Below are 6,000 nucleotides of genomic sequence, written 5' to 3'. Positions count from 1 at the left end.
GAGTTCGTTTCTTGCTTTCATTAGGAGCAGTGTGACATGTTTATTGGTCAACTGTCCACGTTTTTTAAACACGTCAACATCGCTTCGTGGGCTTCTGGGCCGCATTTGTTGTAGTTTTGCACGTTTTTAAGAAAAGTGTCCTGAAGGTTTTTTCCGGATGGTGAAAATTAATTGTCGCCCTCGGTGCGCACACCGGTTGTAGCTGTGCTGCCTTGTAAACCTCAACGATGAAGATAGGTTTAATGAAACCAGGCTAGTGGCCAAGCTTGATACTTTTTTAAATTTTAAATCGTCAAGGGAACAAAACTGGGTATATAAATTTCGTCCACAAGTTTCACGCCTTTAGTGGCACAAATCGCCTGAGTTTACATTAAGTTCGACGCACTTCAATGAACCCATCTAACGAAAGAAAACCCCAAATTCTGAAATTATAAGTGTGCAGGAAGAGGTGGAAAGGGTTTACCCCTTTGGTGTCCTTGTCGGATCGTCGGTGCTCGAGGCTGCATTCGTTTTCTACAGTGCCGACACAACCACTATCAGAAAAAGTTGCAGAGACATATACGTTTATATCCTAAGATGTAATGCGCGGTAGCGATACTTCGACTCCCGCGGAGCGTGTTCGTACGCAGCTGCAGCATTTCCGATCTATGCTTCACGAGCACGAAAGGTTATCGAAGAGAGAAAGACTGGGAACCAGGGTTTTCAATCGCCGTGTCCCAGGAGAGGCAAATGTTCTCTGCGCTTCTGTGGCTTAAAATGTGAGCCTGGAAGGTTGCAAATGCGAGGTGTTGGTCAGTTTAAAGCGAGGAGGAGTCAGTGCTAGTGTATCAAAATGTTTATTATGGGATGTCTATGCCGAGCTGAGCAATTTTGCTTTTTTTTTTTCAGAGAGAGAGAGAGAGAGAGAGAGAGAGAGAGAGAGAGAGAGAGAGAGAGAGAGAGAGAGAGAGAAGATCTTTGTTTGGGAAGAAATAGTTGTTTAGGAAAATTGGGTAAAGAGATGGCAGGGAGCTCAAAGGTGTAACCTGAGTCTACGGCAGCAGATGCAGCAGCTCCTTCCCTTGCCCTCTCAATCAGTTCGCGCTGGTCTTGAGGTAAGAGCTGGTCAAATTTGACTCCCATGCCTCGAAAAAGTGGAATATGATATGTTTGAGTGGTTCTCCCCTGGCCATACCCTTGGACATGGCTAGGTTGTGCGTAAGAGAGTGAATGTTTCCCCGATTTTAGCAGAGTTTCAAGTTAATTTCTCATGTTCCCGCCGAACACCTTAAGACACATGGATTTTCAGATAACTGTGTTGGTTTTTGGTTCACAGAGTTTGTGATTCTGCGGCATTGAGACCTCGTTGTAGCAAGGAGAACGATTGTGTTCCTAGGCATAGGATGAGCATTCGTTGTTAACGTTTTTCGAAGAGGGCAGTGTGGTAGCCGTGGTCGCAAGGAGCACAGTATGTGAGTTTGTGTGCCTCTTGCATAGTGCGTTCTTTGCTTCCAGACCATTGGATCCGGCTGTCCAGGTAAGGTTGTTAACTTTCTGCATGATGGATGGGAATATCTTACCGAAGCGCTGGGTATTCTGCCTCCAAAAAAATTGTATGATGTCCTTTGTGAGTTTGCAATGATGTTACGCTCCTATTTGATACTTCCGCTATTCTGATTGCCAAGAGGATTGCCCCAACTTCGGCTTTTTGTTCCGGTATGTTGGAGGGTCATGCAGTCACAAAGATTCCCAGAGTAGTCAACTACGACAATTGGGGCCTCGTGCTCTCGTACATCTCTGAGTGGGTGTATACTGTGGTCTTACGACACTGAAACCTTCCCCGAATGAACTTGAGCCTGTCATACCGCCCCTTCTTCAGTAGGATTGTATCCCTATTTCTGGTAGAGGAGAGTTTTTTATGTGGGGTCGCTGGATCGGTGCCATGTCTATCATGATGTGTAGTGGTTTCCTTTGGAAAAAAAAAGTTTGTGTGTGCGTGTGTGTGTGTGGGGGGGGGGGGGGGAGGATGACTGTGTTTTCTTTTCTGTTTAGGGGTGCCTGTTTGGGGGTGCCTGTTTCTTTCCTAAGGGGGCATGATGGCCCCTCCCGATTTTGTTTTTACACCCGCTTTCTTGGTGCTAGGAAAGTGGTTTCACAGATTTTTTGAAACGGGCTAGGAAGACACAAGTTGAGGACCTATTCATCGCCATTGTCACCAACATCCTATGTAGAATGACTGCAACGTGAAGGACTCTCCTGTTGACCTTTACGCGCTGTTTTCCTGAGCTTCTCGAGTCCATTCTTTGCTCCGAATATTATTTCATTCCTCCATCGAGTAACTGACCGTCCCCTTCTGTTAGACCCGTCTATGCATGGTAATTCTGTTACTCTGGAGGTCCACCCTTTGTTAGTTCGTCTCACGGTCAAAATTTCGAGGTTGAGAACTGCCTTATATGCTGTCCTAATGATAGTTTTTCTTTCACTTTCTTTGGCGCGGGAAAACTTGTGGTACGGCAGGCTCTGCAATGTTCTGGTCATGATCAGTGGATGCATGACACTTATCGTTTCTTTCCTCTTTTTCTTGCTCTTCTTTTGGTTGGACGTTTTGCGTAAGGGCAATAGTTGGTTAAAGATTTTCTGTTTTTGGGGATTGTGAGTTGGGAACTACCCGCTTCTCTAGAGTCCCGCCGAGCATTCTTACGTAGCTGTTCTCTGGGAGGATATTCGTACCTATTTTTAGAGTGACATAGCTTGTCTGCGTGGCGTCATCCGTTGTTTACAAAATCGAGCTTGCAGTGGAGACATAACGGTGGGAATGTTATAGAAGTATTATAAAAACTTATGTAATCAGACACTATATAGTGGGATTTCTTAGCTATTTTTGGCTTATAATGTATGCCTTCCTTGATTTCTGAGAGACTGACGTTAATTCTTTGTCCCCTGTTTTAGTTAGGTCCCCAACTGCTGGTGCCGGCATAAGTACTGGTACAAAGCACAGCCAGTAGGTAAGGCGTTGCGCTGCTGAGCCCACGGACGCTGGTTCAATTCCCGGCCGCCGAGGTCGTTTTTCTGAAGGAGCAGAAAACAAACACACCAGCGTGTCGGGATTTCGGCGTACGTTAAAGATCCTAGAGTGGTCAAAATTGTTCCGGAGGCTTCCACTACGACATGCCTCGTAACCCACGAGTAGCCTCGGGACATGAATTACCGGAAATTTCTATTTTTGATCTTCTGGTGTAAACCCGCTTTGGCGTTATGGCGTAATTTGCGGGCACGGCTGAAGACCATGTCTGCCGAGCATGCTACCACCGACTGGGCATAGAACAAGCTTCACCGCGCAGGCGCGGCATTTGGTGAAAACGCGCGTCCGTTCTTTCGTATCCGACGTTGTATCACTCTCCTCCTTTCCAAACTTCTGTTGCCGTAGCGTCACATTACAGGTTAGGCGGAGCTCTCGAATCTTGCTTCCTCGGTCGTTGCATCCAGGTGACAGCGGTGAAATATTTCTGTGGACGCCTGATGAGCACGGCTAATAGCGGACGGCTAGGAGCCACGAAGGAATCGAAAAATGAGCCTCATAACGCTATCGCGTTTAAACAGTGGTTGAATGGGTGGTAGATCAGGAACCGGTACCCTCCAGTGGATGAAAGGGTGTTGCCAGAAACTGGACACTCTGGCAACCTCTGGTACGTGTCCACATTACATTGACTGCCATGGCGACTCCGAAAAAGATTTTATGTGGACGCACCTCACCAGACGTCACAAATTCTAGAAGCACTTCCAAGCATCCTGGAAATTTGTCTAGTCTGCAGCTGCCCAGTACACGAATCCTGGGAGGGGAACGTAGCGGCTCACGCCGGGGTCCGTGTTCATACCCGCCGGCAGCTCGACACCAGCGCGATGACCCAAGCCAAGACACTAAGACCAATACCTAGACCCCAAAGGCATTCTATAGACTTCGCGCCGTACACCCCACTTCCTATCCAACATGTAGATTCTGCCCCGAACCCTGAACACCCTACCGTATTGGCCATCTGGACCAACAGGGGGCGGTACTGCTGCCCGACTCGGACATCTCAACCCAGTTCCAACCTGCGCACGGGGCAGAGAAGCCAGCGAGGACCAGGGTTGTATTGAGCAAATCGTTGGTGTATGGTGTCCGCAGTTAAAAATACGGAGAAAATAAAGAGCGCTCGTGCACGCGTGCCTCGAGCGCACTTTCATCAAGCTAAGCATACCCATGGGAGATTAGTCAACAACATTGGACAAAAAAAAAAAAAAACTCCAGCGTTCGCCGCATGGTGACAACACTTGCTCGGAACGAGAAAGAAAAATCATAGCGTACGCCCCGCGTTCGTCCGCCCTCATGTCGTCATGCGCATGCGCTGTGTGGCGTAAAAGAGCAGCGACTTGAATGTCGAAGCTGCTGTAGGTGATCATTGAATCCACATGGCTCGGCCGCGGATAGTTCGCACGGAAGGGGCCGCTCTACTTCGAAAAGCTCGGCGTGCAAAGCATCCGCTAGAGACGATAAGTTGCGCTTGTAGAGTGGCGTACGAAAACGTCCACCGAAACTACGAGCGCACTCTGTCCTCGCTCAACATAAGGTCATTGAAATGCCATGCCGCCGACGTCAACCACGACACCACAACGATACCAAAACTCAACTTTGTGTCCGTAAATGATCACCTACAACAGCTACGCCATTCAAGCCTTGCGTGTGAGTGGGATCTTCCCTAAATTTTTTGTTACTTGCGCATGCGCACTTGGTATGGGTCCTTTTCATCATGGTTTCTGTACTGCCTGGCTGAGATAATGCAGCTGCCTGAGGCTTACATATCGACACGCTATCGCAAATAAACGCTGTTGTTGCTCCAGCGCTGCGCGGTTATTTCTGGACGCTGGAACATGGTGTCAGAAGTGGGCTTACGTTTGCCTATGCAGTAACGGTAGGCATATGGGAATCGCCGTGCACATGCATGACGGAACTGTTGAGGCCACCACAGCCACTGTGCTCTCTGGAAGTAGAGCAAAAAACTTGAGACTTTTCAAGCAGAGGTTCGAGCTATTCTGGCCCGCAACGGAGTCAATCGATGAAGAACCGAGGAGGCAGGCAGCCAACACGGCACTGCTGCTCGGCGTCGCCGGAGAGGGTGCCCTAAAGGTATTCAACAATTTTACTTTAAGCTTTGTACGACCAGAGTCCTTCAATGCCTTTATGAAAGATTCTGGTAGAACGAAAGCAAGGAAGATTGCGCTACACTTACGAGCAATTAGGGCAAAAAGGATGGCAAACTGCGTGTCTGCATTGACCCCAGGCGCATTAAAACTAGCGCACTATCAATTGCAAAAAAAAAAAAAAAAGAATGCATTGAGGCCGGGCTTGCCGGTACCAAGCTTGCCGGTACCAAGCTTGCGTGACCTCGACTTGTACTCGGACTTTCATCAAATTCCCCCAGACGAGGCGAGGCTACTGGAAAGATGTGCACGATTGGCCCGCCCTTCTGCGCTACCGTTTCCCTTTTGAATCGCTTCGGCACCTGATGTTTGTCAAAAAGAAAAACGTGAATAAAACTACCGAGCAGGTTCCGGGAGTACGAATATAAATCTACTATATATTGAGATGGGGTAGCACGAGGGAAGAGCCCGAAGCCCGCCTCCGCACAGCCTTGTACAGCCAAGAACGCTAGCGTAGACCGGATAAGAACGCCGGTATAACACTTAATGCTGCTGAGTGCTGATTCGGGGTCACCGAAATCGACTTCATTGTAAGCCAAAACGAGATAAGACCCAACCCCGCAATCACCACGCAATAACCACGCAAAATGCCGCAGCCGGTCGAAACGCCGGCATCACAGAATGCTGTAGGAATGGTCGAGTACTTGGACAAACACATCTTCCGCAAAAAACGGCGCTCCTGCGAAGCCTTATTAAAATAAGACACCGTCTTTGAATGGTCTGAAAACCACTCCCGCGAATGGAAATCCGTTTGTGCCACACGTACTGTTTCGTGGGCAGTTG

General features: G+C 48.4%; 1 protein-coding gene across 1 annotated transcript in view; it reads left to right on the top strand.

Annotated features, from left to right (window-relative positions):
• Positions 1 to 4,980: 4,980 nt before the first annotated feature.
• Pnt (ETS transcription factor pointed) overlaps positions 4,981 to 6,000 on the top strand; it is a 333,486-nt gene continuing 332,466 nt past the window's right edge. The window contains exon 1 of the mRNA XM_077707310.1: positions 4,981 to 5,143. The gene's annotated coding sequence lies outside the window, so the exon portion shown is untranslated. The remainder of the gene's footprint in view (positions 5,144 to 6,000) is intronic.

This window comes from Haemaphysalis longicornis, unplaced genomic scaffold, assembly GCF_048455015.1.
Source record: "Haemaphysalis longicornis isolate Haplotype H1 unplaced genomic scaffold, Haemaphysalis longicornis Haplotype H1 scaffold_4, whole genome shotgun sequence".
In the NCBI taxonomy this organism is placed as follows: Eukaryota; Metazoa; Arthropoda; class Arachnida; order Ixodida; family Ixodidae; genus Haemaphysalis; species Haemaphysalis longicornis.
This window is presented reverse-complemented; position numbering and strand designations above follow the sequence as displayed.